This window comes from Seriola dumerili, unplaced genomic scaffold (assembly GCF_002260705.1).
Source record: "Seriola dumerili isolate Sdu_G_001 unplaced genomic scaffold, Sdu_1.0 BDQW01000822.1, whole genome shotgun sequence".
Lineage (NCBI taxonomy): Eukaryota > Metazoa > Chordata > Actinopteri > Carangiformes > Carangidae > Seriola > Seriola dumerili.
In genome coordinates, this window is record NW_019175077.1 from 3,055,959 (window position 1) to 3,070,958 (window position 15,000).

General features: G+C 38.5%; 1 protein-coding gene across 2 annotated transcripts in view; it reads right to left on the reverse strand.

Moving 5' to 3' along the window:
- The window catches only part of bmp6 (bone morphogenetic protein 6), a 60,785-nt gene that overhangs the window by 44,726 nt on the left and 1,059 nt on the right, over positions 1–15,000 (reverse strand). The gene's annotated exons all lie outside the window — the stretch shown is intronic.

Consider the following 15,000-nt stretch of genomic DNA (forward strand, 5'->3'; position numbering starts at 1 on the left):
CCATCATCCATGCATCCTCCTCCATATTACTCATCATCCATCCACCGATCCATCCATCCATATCCATTCATCCAATCAATCGAATTGCCTTTCAAAATGAATCTTGATTGTCAAGTATTGGGGAGTCCCAATTGTTCACAAAAAACATGGTTCTCATAAATCACAATAACCCTTAACTTCAGTTAGTTCTTATTCTTTTTAGAAATAAGAAGCATTGTATTTAAACAAAAGCAACATGCACAACATTGTATATACAAGAACACATTGATGAAAGTTTTTACTAAAGACTCTTTCTTGTTGGCTTTAATAAAAAATAAATAATAGAAATGTTTAATGATTTGCTGTCCTTGAACATTTACAATGAAGGATCTAAAGATAGATATTGAGAGTTTGTGCTTTTTCTAATGTGTCCATTGTACTTAACAACTTTAAAAACACTGAAATATAATTCCCAAAGTGACCTGTTAGATCATCATGAGGCAATATGGTAGATTTGGAAAAACATACTCAGTACAATTTAATCACAGTATTTATAAAAACCTTTTCAATGACAATAACTAAGTAATGAATAAACTATGTACATTAGCTGACTATACTAAAATTTGCTTCAAAATCTCAGCAGTGCCAATTTTTCAGTTCACACTAACGAGTGGTGCAAGCGAATACATACGTCTATGATGGTAACAGCAGCACTACATCTAATTAAGAGTCTCGTTTTTGCTCCAGGTTGCAGTTTCTGGTTTTCTCAGTTCTTACTGTTTTCCTACTGAACTGTTTGATGTTAAATTGGTAAATCTTCCCTGTGAAGGTGTGATGGTGCTAGAGCTGATCCATCAATGTATTTCGCAATTTAATATTCATAATTCTGTTTGACTGATCAGACAACTATCAACTAACTATCAACAACAGACAGAAATGGTAAGGCAAGAAACTAGAACCTGTTGAATACTGAGACAGAAAATAATAAACGATAACAAATTCTCTCATCAGAGAAGAGTGAACTGAAAGTGGTTTTTGGCACATAATATCAATCACAACTCATTTCAGAACTAAGGATGTCCATTAGTTCCTTTGTCCTTACAAAGGTCCCTTGCTGGTGCACCAGTGCATTCAGTTCAGTGGGATACCTTTGAATTGGACAGTAAAAGACAAACACTTGAAGTTAAGACATGGTATATCACATTAATCAACATATACCAGCTGTCAGGATAGTGCATGAATGTCTGCTTCAGTTGAGGACTGCTGTGTATGAGATTTACAGTATTAAATGACAAATCCCTACAAGAAATCTCTTCTATAATTGTGTATTGCACTCAATATAATACGATACCAGTGAGATGAGGAGACAGAAAAATACGTTAATGAGATAAACCTGAATGTTTTGCTGCATGAAGGAAAATTTATCAGCGACTGTTTTTTTCTAATAACATGATACTGAGTTCATTGTTTATTTTATATTTATAACTGTGTCCTGCAAATGTTTGCATGTTTGGGACCAGGTACAGTTAGCATAACAAACACTAAGGAATCAGCTAGCTAGCTAGGTTGACACAGCATCCGTAATTCACATTAACTATGTATTAAATTAACTATAATATGAATTAGATGTTAACTGTCTCCTGTTTCTCTGTGACCATTCTCTGGTCAAAAACGTAGGAAAAAAAACACACTAGTTTTTAGGAGGATCATATAATTTAAACTGTAGGACGTTCAGAAATAAACATTTACTTACCAAAAAAAAATGGATATCAGATCCTCCAGTCTGTTAGTCCAAAGAACGGGCATCAATTCAAGTGAACCGAAAATTAATTAAAACTAAATAACTAACAGCAAAACTGACAGAGCAAAATTCATCCTCCACTGACAAAATATGAGAACGTAAAGAAATTTAACACAACTGATTCTAGATGACATGCATTTGACCCAAGCTCTCCCCGCTGACTGACCTCGCAACCTGTCTCGTCAGTTTAATCAATTGAGAATCAGCATGTCAATCAAACAGGCACGCCCAAAACATACCTATTTTTAAGGCTAATATCTAATTAATTAGGAAATTATTTTCAGATGGACCACAGAACGCTGAACAAAAGATGTTGAATTAGCCATTGACACAGAAATGATTGTGAAAAAATGTAATGACTGAGTATTTCATCAGTTCGGTGTTTTTGATTGGTTAAACTTTGGTACATACACTGCATATCAGGACAAAAAACAAACAATTTAAAGGTAAATTACACAATCAAGTGTACAAAAATCAAGAGACTGAATACACTCTAGACCATGTTTTTGGTTTATTTTTCTGCCTCACTACTGTTCTACTCTTTCTGTTCACTGTTTTTGTTTATTTTTCTGCCTCACTACTGTTCTATCTTTCTGTTCTACTGGCCGTATAGTGACAAAGAGATGTGAAATTTAATACACATTTTTTATTGTAATTGTATTGTAATTTGTAATGTATTAATATAGTAGAAAACATAATGACATTGATAGATTTACACACTAATTTCTAATCCGCTGTGTGTCAATGTCAATTTTATTTGTATAGCGACAATCACAACAGAAGTTATCTCAAGGCAGTTTTTCAAATAGAGCAGGTCTAGACCTTCTTTATAATATTATTGACAGAGACCCAACAATTCCCACCAAGAGCAAGCACTAGGCGACAGCTGCAGGAAAATTTCCTTGAGCAGAAACTTTGAGCTATCTATGGTTAACTATAGTATAGTCAGGTTGTGTGCGTTCGTTTTTTCCTTCAAGAGCACATGAGCTCCTAGGCGTGTGGCTCTCTCTCTCCCTTCTCTTATTCTATCTCCTTCCTGCCCCCTACACCCACCCTACCCCTACCCACCCCCACCCTCGTCTTTTCTCTCCTCCTGTTACTCTCTGCAGGTCCTCCGCCTACAGAGCTGTAGAGTCTGATCTGCAACTGCAAACCACCTACTACCCTATCATCCTGTTTACACCTGCTGCTAAATTTACTCTTTACATAAATTATGATAAGCATTAGAGTTACTATTACATTATTATTGCTGTTAATGTTATTAATATTACTACGCATGCTGTCTTTCCTCTGCACTCTCTCTTGCTCTGTCTCTCTCTTTCTGTCCTGCTTGCATGCTCTCTCTCTCTCTGCTCTCTCTTCTCTCTCTCTCTCCCCCAACCCAACTGGTCGAGGCAGATGGCCGCCCACCCTGAGTCCAGTTCTGCTCAAGGTTTCTGCCTCAAGGAAATTTTTTCCTTGCCACTGTCGCCTAGTGCTTGCTCTTGGTGGGAATTGTTGGGTCTCTGTCAATAATATTATAAAGAGAAGGTCTAGGCCTGCTGTATTTGAAAACTGCCTTGAGATAACTTCTGTTGTAAGTAATAAAATAAAAATTGATGTGACAACACGGGGTATTAAAGCAGAAAATGAGTGTGTAAATCTATTCAAATGTCATTATGTTTTCTACTATGTTATATACATTACAAGTACAATACAATTACAATAAAAAAATGTTTATAAGGGATTTTACATCTCTTTGTCACTATACGGGTCAGTAGAACAGAAAGAGTAGAACACGAATCAAAACGAACCAAAAACAGTGGTTTGAGAGTGTATTCAGTCTCTTTCATTTTTTGTACACTTGATTGTGTTGTAGATTTACCTGTAAATTGTCTTATTTTTTGTCCTGACATGCAGTGTGAATACCTTTTATACACAGTTGTATGCCTTTCTAATCTATATGCAATCAATTCAATTTGCCACAGGTGGACTCCAGTCAAGTTCTAGACACATCTCAAAGATAATTAAAGCAAAGAGGATGCACAGGGCCACAACCTGCAGAGCCACAGCATGGTCAGAAGAATGTACATGAAAAAACTGCAAAAGTGCAAAAACATATGCTTTCACTTATTGTTACTATGTATTATTGAATGTAGATTAATTGATAAAAATTGCAATCTACAGCACAAGAAACTGTGCAAAAAGTGAAAGGGTCCGAATACTTTATGAATCCACTGTAACTGAGAGTTTAACAATATGACAAATTGTTTTGTGCCAGTTTTATGCCTTAAACAGCACAATTCATGAAGGAAGGAAAGAAGGAAACCTCCCCCTTAGCGCATAGTACATAATTAGCTATTAGCTCCAGCACTCTGATCAGAACCTTTCAATTTTATATGGTGCTAAGTAATAGAAGCTTGTGGATAGTTTTGCACATAAGAAAAGCCTGTTTTAAAGCATGTGTTTATGGCAGTTAGATGAATTCTGCAACTATTTATCAGGCTCTATGATTAGTACTTTGCCTCAGAGTTTGAGGTGCATTTTAAGTTTAAATGTGGAGCTACAAAAATAAGACAAACCTGACAAACTTATAAATAAACTGGAATTACCTTTTAATAAAAAATCTCAATGATTGTCCCAAGTCATCCACACTTGAACAACATGGACAGTTTTCAGCTTCCATACTAGTTCATTTTGATTTTGATTGTTCAGGATGATATTAAAGGTTGGATATAATATATATTAATGATAGTTTGGAGCTAGCTGGTTAGCGTGCCAACTTCAATAGAAGAAAAGAAGTGATAGAGACAAGAGTTAACACTGACGTTGCTTTGCACCATTGGAGACAGCTCTTAGTGAATAAAGGAATGAAGTTTGATTCAGAATTCCCAATGTTTCTTCTAGACTGGTAAGTAAACAGCTATTAATGCTAATGTTGGCTAGCAAAACTTATAAATAGCTCCTTTAGGTTTTTTCATGGAGTGGAGATTGCTTTCTGGAAAAAATATCTCTTATGTAGTCTACATTGAAAAATGTAATTTTAGGTCTGCACATTTATGGAACAGCACTGACTAAGTACCACCACTTTCCCCCTTTTGTTGATCTAATAAAGTATGCGTGCCATTTTATGATGTTTTGAACAGTTGTTTGGATTATACATGCACACAGATATTTTGAGCAAAAGTGGCCCTCAAATGATCAGATATTGGCATTAGGTTATAGTTGTGCTTGGCTTGCCCTTATGGCTAATCAGATTCTACCGACCATGATTGCTAGCAAACTGTAGACAGCATGCCTTTAGTTATCTTCAGACTGCCTGCCACAATAACTTTGTTCTACTGAAGTCAGCATGCTTCGGTCCACCATCTCGCCACTTTCAAATAGCAACTCACTGTAGCATCCAGTCTGCCCTAAAGACAGTGCGTAATATAATCTCTTGTATTGTAAATGCAACAATGGCTGAAGCTCTGCGCAAGTGACCATCACCACTACCTGCTCCCGACAAGATACCATGTTTAGCAGCAGAGAAAACTTTTAACTGGATTAGGCTTCATATCAGGATTGCTTGTAGAGTTATAGTTTTTCCACCACTTTCATACAGGGTTGGGATGGAGGTTTCTAAACTGGGTTGGAAAAGCTAAGCTCCTGATTACTGAAATGTAATTGTATGGTTCTTCTGGACCACTGTCTAGCCTTTAGTTATTTTTCTATTTGGAGATGATATAGCAGATAAAAGTGAAAAGTTATTAAACAGAACCGATTCTGCACTAAATAACCTGAATGAAGAAATTGTGTATTGTTCTGTTGATTAGATGAAGAGTTACATTTCGCTCAGAGTGTATACAATACCAGCTGGGCTTAGACAGCAGCTAATCTATGTATAACAAAGGCAATGTAGATGTACACAAAAAAAAGATTGGAGGCTTCCTGTTGGAAAAGGATTCATACTGGACTTTTAAACACTCAGATAAGGTATCCAGGAGACTAGCTGCTTGGAGGTGTGGAAAGTGACTGTACAGGAGGAAGTACTGGGCGGAGTTTCCCCTGCACATCCTTAGTGATAAGATCCTTTTATGCAGAAAGCCTCATGGCACTGGAATCGAATACATTTTTGCTTTGGGTGTTCTCATTGGCAGTCGAACCCCTGACCCCTGGACATATTAGTGTAATGTTGTACCTACTGAGATATGAATACCAACATCTTTTTTCATCTTATTTCTATCTCATCTGACTGTTCTTTATCTTTTTCTCTATTTACAGGTTTATTATGTCTCATTGCTCTCTCCTCCTTGTATTTTCTTCTATCACTCTATTTTTCTTCTCTGGTTAGAGGCCTCAGCTCTCTCTCTCTGTCCTCCGCAACTTTTTGCAAAAAACAATGTACTGAATTAGAAAAGCGGAATGGAAAATCATACAAATCTGTATTGAATTCTGTAATTGAATACCAATATCAATTCTTTAACTGAAACCGTACCCCTACCTTTAACCATCCTAACCCTAGCCCAAATACTTGTTGTAAACTTGCTCAAAGCAAAAAAGGTATTTTTTCAAAAAAGAAAATATGCAATAAACAGCGATGAAACTGCAGTTGTGAGCTAAATCATTGCATATTTCTGTGATTTTGAAATGACATACATATTAGTTTCTGATAAAACACAGCATGAACACATCTTGCTTCACTTCCTCCTCCTCCTATTCTTTTTCTCATCTCTCTCTTCCTTCCTCTGTCCCACCATCCCTCCCATCTCCAACTGTTTTCCTGTCAGTATCATGTTTGGAAAGTCAGCCTAGGGGTTGTAAATTTGTCAGCGACTGCGTGGCTGAAAGGGAGGCTACTTGCTCAGAAGGGTCAGGAGCATTGGCGCTCACATGGGGCCTTTTTCTCACTATGGACATGTGGTTGTTTCAGACCACCGCAGAGGGTTCCAGCTTTCTTTGTGACACCAGTGTTGCAAGCCAAGTCACGTCTGTATTTGTGTACTTGTAAAGACTTTAAGTGAGTGACTACATAGATTTCCCAACCCCTTGACCCTAGCCTTAAAGGAAAACTCCACCCTAACACATTTACCATTGTTAAATAAACATTAATTGTTGGTCTACCTTACATTTCTGGGTCCCTGACATGCTGCATTTGACATGTATGTATGACATGTAAAATACACTCACTCTCTTTTTCACACCATAATCCAAACATCAGACTCAATGCAGCAGCTTTAGAAATATGGTTACAATCTCCATTTCCTGAGTTACACTATTGGCCACAATTGTTTTTACAGAAGATTATGATGTCAAAGTGAAGTCACATCATCATTTCATCCATAGACATTTGTGTTAAATTGTGTCATAATGAGAATATGAATTTGTGAGTTATGGCAAAAAACTTGATTTTTGAGGTCACGGTGACTTATATCCTTTGACCACCAAATCTAATCAGTTCATTCTTGAGTCCAGATGAATATTTGAGCCAAATTTAAAGAAATTTACTCAAGGCGTTACTGAGGTATCGCCTTCATGAGAATGGGATGGACACACAGACAACCCGAAAACATAATGCCTCTGGCCTTGCTGTCGCCGACGCGGAGGCATAACAAGTCAGATACGGTTAAGTGGGTTGATCAGTAAAAGTTGAGTTTAAGTTTAACTCGCGATAATCTTGGAAGGCACGCCTCATCACTGATGGATGATATGTAACACCATCGACAGGTTTTCTTTTCCTCTTAACCGATCTATTACATATCTAAAATGTGCACCCGCTTCTTCATGCAATTCTGTAATGAGTCAATCATCAATAAACTCTCAGTTAATGTTCACATCAAAGGTCAGAATGGGAAAAAAATTGATATCAATGACTTTGACTGTGGCATGATTGTTGGTGAGAGTCAACAGTCAACAGTCTCTAGAGTTTACTCAGAATTGTATGAAAAAACAAAAACATCCAGTGGGCAGCAGTTCGGCGGACAGAATCTTGGTTTATGAGAGAGGTTAGAGGAGATTGGTCAGCCTCTTTCGAGCCAACAGAAAGGCTACGGTAACTCAGATAAGCACTCCCCAAAGTGCTGAGCAGAACAGTATCTCAAGCTAGAGATGTCATGATAAATTTGATCACCAATGAAATTCCACAATTCTCAATACCAAATTCAATACCACCGCTGTAAAAAAACAGAAAACAGAGGCTGCTGCACACATAGTGTGCTACATATACACACGTGTGCATGCACACAGACACACAACACATGCACACACCTCCATGTAAGTCAGTGTGCAAGTAGTAACTTAAATTGAATAACAATGTGACAGACCAATGATGTGAAAATACTCAACTCTGAACAGTAATGACTAGCCTACTAATGTTGTGGGCACCCAGCTCAGATTATGAGCTGTCATGCTTTTACAGTTATTATACTGTACTTTATTTATCCCCTAGGGGAAAGAAGAAAGCTGAGTTGTTGTATATGGCCGTGGGAACAAAGGATCTCCACTTCAGCGCAGTGAGATGAGACGTTTGTTGCAGCTGTAGCTGCTTCTTTGTCCTGCCAGAATGTTGTGGAGAGGATGGTTGGTACTGTACTCATCAGTCCTAGAAGAATTCACATCTCCAATACCTACGACATCTACGGTACTCTTGGTACTAACTGTACTGTACAAAACGTGTATTTTGGCATCAACTTGGTGCTTAAGTTGTGGTTCTTGTGACATCCCCTATCTCAGACGACCTAACACATCAAACAACAGAAGACCACATCAGGTTCCACTCCTGTAAGCCAAAAACAGACATCTGAGGCTGCAGTGGGCAGTGGCCTACCAACACTGGACTGATAAAGACTGAAAAAATGTATTCCAGTCTGATGAATCTCGATTTATGCCGAAACAGGCAGTCGGTAGGGTCAGAATTTGGCATCAACAGCATGAACTCATGACCCTCAAGCATTCTTTGGGTATGCCTTTCTTCTTTCCTTCCTTCCCTCCTCTTTTTATGCTTTACTAGCACTACAGATAAATCCCAGCATTTGTGTCTGTGGTATTAGAGAAGAATGTGACATCTGGAATGTTTACTGTGACATTTACGCCACTCCTGTTGGCCGCGGTCATCTCCATTACCAGATGGAGCTTCTCCAGCAGAGCAAATGACTGGGTCATTACATAATTAATGGAGTTCAATGGGCACACAAGAACATGTCGAGTCTGAGTTCAGCAGTTCATAGGTTCACAACCTTTTTTAGCACTGGGGCAGACCATAAATTCCAAACACATACCTTCCAGTGTTTACAAAGCGGTTGGCCTCCTGTACTGTGTAGCCTAACATTAAATTTATGATCATGAAAAGGTCTAAGGAGGCTGTAATATTAAACTGCACTTTCTGTTACCACTGTAACCAGGGGTGACAACAAATGAACCAGGACTTTAATCATAAAGCTTACAACATTAAGGCATTAACTGTATAATAAAAAATGACAAGCTGTTAAGATTTGACATAAGACAGAAGATGAGACGTGATTTCCAGTTCTTTAACATCAACATAATATCAACATGTTGATTCAGTGTGCACTAATGCCACCTATGGCATCCACGCGTTCATACTTCCTCAGTGTATGTGCACCTTTGTTCCCTTCTTGCAGTCACCCCAAACTTCCCCACCACCCCTGACAAAAAAACACAGAAAACAGGCTAAATCCATGAATCAAAATAGAGACAAACTTGTTTGCATCTCTGCCCTCTGTTTGAACCTCTTTGATTGCCTCTTTTACACAAACTAAATATATAAACACAGCCTCACACTGGCACATAAGCACTAATTCCAGGTTAATGTCTGCTAAAAATCTCCTGTGTGGCCTCCTTCCACTGCCCATCACCTCCTAAACCTGTTACACTCCTCCATCCTACGCCACTATCATTCTGAAGTGAAATGTCCAATGAAGACAGGAGGAAGACAGAAAAAAAACACAGCAAGTATAATCTCTTTACTCAATCTCAGCTGGAAATGTAGAGATATCATCAGTGGATGGGCTGGGGGGAAGAGGAGTGATATATGAGTGCATAGTAGGGTGTTGAGAGCTGGGTTAATAACAGAGATTACATCAAGTGTAAATGGAATGATTTCTTATAAATAATTATCTGCCGACCTCAGGGTCGACCAACTGTGTGTGTACTATCGGTTTATCAAACTGAGCCAGTAATCCTGATGGAGCATCTGATTAGGACCCACTGCTCTCATTTATTTACTCTTTTTTATTGGCCGATATTGGTCTATCACAGATATAATGGTATCGGCTCCTATATTCTCCAATATACGCTGATATGAATACTTTTATTAAGAAGTAATAATGCAGTTGATCAAGTGTCCGAAATGCTCAGGTCAAGTCGAGTTATACAGACAGCATTTTAGGTATATTTGATCCTTTGTTTTCATTTGAGTTAAATATATATATTCTTATATTCTTCAGTTTTTTTATTTATAGTTATTTATTTTTATAGTTATTTTATTTAATTCCCAGTGAAGTTTACTGTTTCAGTGCACTGATGTCATTTTGGACGATAAAGTTTATGGTTAAACTGTAAAATATCCTGCTTTCATTACATATCTTTTTCACAAGTGTCAAGTGTTTATATATATATGTATATATATCGGCCGATATATCATATCAGATTTTTTTGACTCCCTTATATTGGTATCAGCCCCAAAAATCCAATATCAGTTGGTCTCTAATGTGTACATCTCAAAACAAAGTCTGTTACTTACTAAAGAAAATACAGTTAGGACACATGTATATATTCATAGACACTGTAAGGTCTGTAGCAAGAACTAAGATGGACAATAGAGTTGTCCTGAAACACCTTGTCTTTTATGACACACATAAAGCAGGACTGGAAAAGACATAATCTGGTTAACCAGATATGTTTTCTCCATCAACCCTGTTTGTTTCTTGAGGCAGCTGTATGTTTTGCCAGAGTGCTTGACAACTAATACAATCCAAACATGAGAAAAGGGAAGCACTTTAAAACACTGTAATTTAATAGGCAGAATTATTTGTATATCTTGGGCCATTCTTGAACATAGCGGCAGTGAAATATCTGATTCTGTAAACAGATGAAAACACAGAGATTTGCAGTTTGTAAATGTAATTTTTCTCACCATTACAGGAGGGTTTCAACTGCCAAGCCTTTGTCTCAAAAAAGATCCTTGAGTCCACCCCAGCATATCTTGAATTCCTTGTTTAACTTCTAGCGAATGTTGTTTATGGTATACAGTCTTAGGTTAAAGATAGGTGAGATTTTGGTACAGAAAAAGGGGGCGGGTCTGTAAAATGGGGCTTTTCATCTCCCACTCCAAAGTAATGTAATGAGCAGTCACAGTTAGTAAACTTTCAGTGGCCCTGGAGGTCCATCCATCAGTAGTAAGAGCTACATAGGCTGTGTCGGACAACTCTTTGACAATTCCTTGTTGTTTCACTTCATAAAGTTGGGGAATGTAGCTTAAGTGTGTGCAGGAGGGGATATTATACCGCGGCTTGAGTACTTTAATCATATTCTGAAATCCTGCATCCTCCACCACAGCATAAGGCTGCATATCTTTTGCCATGAAACCTCCCAATACTTTCGTTATGGCTTTTGCCCTGTCTGATCAGAGGCTGTTTAAAAGCTGCGGGCAGTACAAGTTGTTCTTTCCTACCTGACTCTCTCCTCCTTGTGCTGTCAATTGACACACTGGGGTGATGTCTCCGTAGATGAGCCAACATATTGGACGTGTTGCCGCTAGCATGAGCAACATGTGTTGCACAGTGCTTGCACACAGTTTTATCAACCACTTTCTGACCACCGTCATCATCATAGGTAGCACTATATCCAAAATGCTGCTCCCACACAGGAGACTGAAACAATGCTGCTGGCGCATCCTCTAACTCTGGGCCTCCTTTTTCTTTTCCGCCTGCCATTTCCACAACTGACCTGGCTGTTGAACTCAACACTTAAACCCTTAATTTCCGTGCCAAATGAAAAGAATCTTCAATGGGTTACTGACGCAACGCTTTTTTGTGCATGCCTTGAACCAAACAATACACACATGTCCCGAACCGAGACAAGCGAACCAAATGGGACACATTTTATTCATGAACCGTTCCATCCCTAATTACAACCTACTGCTGGTTCGGAGTAGCACCAAACCTGATTTTAGCAGTAGCCAGAGAAAGCAAAGACGAAAGCAATCAGATGTTTGATCTAGCTAACAGAGACACATACATGTGGCTAAGTATAAACTTAAATTCATTTTTTAATACTCATCTGGACTTTATCCGACAATGTCTAAATAGGCCTTTGAAGAAAAATCAGTCTGCTGATTAGATTGTGGGCCAGGTCAAGATCACCTTTTAATCATGACAGGGTATTTCAAATGTTAGGAAAAGTAAAACAAGAATGAATGACTGTATTTTTCTGGATTATTTGGGACCTTCCCTCTGTTAAAATCCCAACAAAAAAAACAAAGAGGATGGAAGAGCAAACAACCAACTAGCACTGTAGATGCGCTCTGAGCCGAGCCAGGTTAGAGAGGCCTCCATACCTGTCTATTTGCCTGGCAGGGGAGAGCTATAGTGAAACAAACTCATCACAATTAAATGCAGATGACACAAGAACAACATTTGGAATTACTGTTCTGTGAACCATGAAATCAAGGCCATTTCTGTGCATCCTTGACTCACCATAACAACAAGCTAACAGCTCAACCACAAAAACCAAACCTGATAGGAATATCAAGATTCCCCCTGCTGTCTATTAAAGCTCTTGCAGTGGCTTTGGATAATTGTTCAGCAATATAATCAGTGAGTATTGACGTCTTGTATTTGTCCTCCACTGGGATGCACCCTACAAGTATTGGTCAGTGTCCCCCCACTTACTATATTATATACTATACTATATTATATGAAAGATTTGCAGAGAAGAGTTCTCTTCGAACTTGAAAAAAGATCTATTTGTACTTAAAACATCACACATAAAGACTCCTCATGGAGGACCCCAGAATTTCCTGTACATAAACTACTACCATTTTCTTTTTATATGGCCATTTAATGTAAGATTATCATAATTTTCTCGCATTCACTTCATGTTCAAAGTCAGTGTCTTATTGAGCCACAAAGAAAACTAAATCTGTGAAAATCCACATTCAAGAAGTATAAACTAGCCCTAAACTCTAGTTAACAGTGACTGCCACTGTGCATTAGGACATGTCTGAAGCTGCAGCATGTCACACAGAATGAGTCATACTTGTCACTTCACTAGACCTCTATGGAAAACAAGACATCCGCAAATATGTTTCTGGTCCTACTTTTTTTTTTTCAGTGGATGACAAGTGGTGAAGGCTAAGGAGAACAGATGACTGAACAAGAGGTCTATATGAATCATGCAGAGGAGGGGTGAAGAGGCACATGGCTTGCAGAGAGAACACTTGTGACTGGATGTAACACAGGGGCTCTTAAATCTATCCATGTCCCAAGAGAATAGCCCCAGAAAATGAGCTCTCTATCTGTACTACTGCCACAGCTGGCTGTTAAAGACATCAGTTGAAAGCCAAATCTTAAATCACTGTCATCATTTTATTTGCTATGTGTCAGTGAAATCTACATGTATTGAGAATTTCCTAATGAAAACAGGTGAAGCCAGTTTTAAATCAGATCACCTGTGTAAGAGTAAGTCTTCTCTGATTTGATTTAGCAAACACAGATAATACAGGGAAATTGCCTTTCCACAAAGTCTCCTTTGGCTCTGTCTGTTAACCAAACCCATATTTTTCAAAATTGTTTCAGACAAATTGTTTGTCTTCTTTGTCTTTCTTCCTTTCATTTATCTTGATTCTAATTTGTAGTTTCACTCTGGCCACACGATATCTAGATTTTTAGGCTGTTTTTTAAATAAAAAGGACCACCCAGAAGAGTTTCAGGCAACTCTAAGTCATTCCTCACAAACTGCTCCAATCGAGAAAGAGACACATTAAAAACTAATCGGATGGCGATGACACACAGTAGAGGCGCAAGGCCTTATTTGCAAAGCAGATGGAAAGCCTTGGCCTGTCCAACATTAATTACAATCACATTCGAGGAGGAAGCCGTCTCTCCTCCAGGACAGTTAGGACTCTGTGTACAGCTGGAAGAGATGGCAACCTAATCCCCTGGTCACTGCAGAAATCTGAGGGAATCGTCAAAAGATGCACAGGACGTGATTAATCAAAGTGGAGAGCCAGATGTGCAAAAGCACAGGAGTATAAACCCAAACTGACACAGCACAGGAATACTAAAACCACAGACACAAACACTACGCCGTCATCATCACAATCACCTCGAAAAGCTAACAGAGGGGGTTCGACATCTGAGACCAAAACTGCAACCGCCTTCTGTTTGAATATCTGGTTTTCATCAACACATCTTGCAACACAAAAACTCAGAGAACCATTGAGTAGAGAAGCATTTTTTAACTTGGGCGCTCCAGCCTATTATAATCTTCTATATATAATATATATTCTCTATATCTAATTATAATCTAAGGGTACTAAGTGACAACTAAATGGTTTACAAAGGTGAGGAGTAAAGATCTTCCTGTTTCAACAGCAGCTTAGAGTCAGAAAAATGACATATTCCCACTGTTCTCGTGTCCTTATCATGAAAATGCCCTCAGTTCCCAAGAAGACTGACAGTCAATCTGGATTAATGCCTTCTTGTCCACCAGTTTCTGACTCTCTGTTTATCTTCAGACACTCTGTTTAGAGTGTCCCAGTAAACACTAGAGCTGCTAATGGAAGTTAGGGCTTTTGGCTTTTATGTTCCAAACTAGTTGAAGTGTCCTCTTTATCGTCACTGGAGCTAATTAAAGACAAATCTGCTTAGGTAACACAAACAAGAATAAGTCCTTTATATACAAATACCAGTGGTAGTGGTTGATGGTTTGCTGAGACTATGGATCTCCATTTTTCCCGCAAAGTTAAAAATCATGTAGTACACCTCACAGTAAAACTGACTACAGAATCTCAGTGCTATAAATGAGGAGCAAAGGAGGGCCAATCAGCCCGGAGACGGGACACATAGCTACTAACAACAAATAACAATACAAACCTCATGAGTTTTTCCAACCCACAGACGAGATGAGGGAGTCATTTTTGCCTGTTTGGCTTATACAATGAACTAGTTCACGATCCAACTCTAGTGCGTGATGTTAAATCTGTCGTGTTAATGCCGTGTGATCTCAAATGTGTGGCGAGC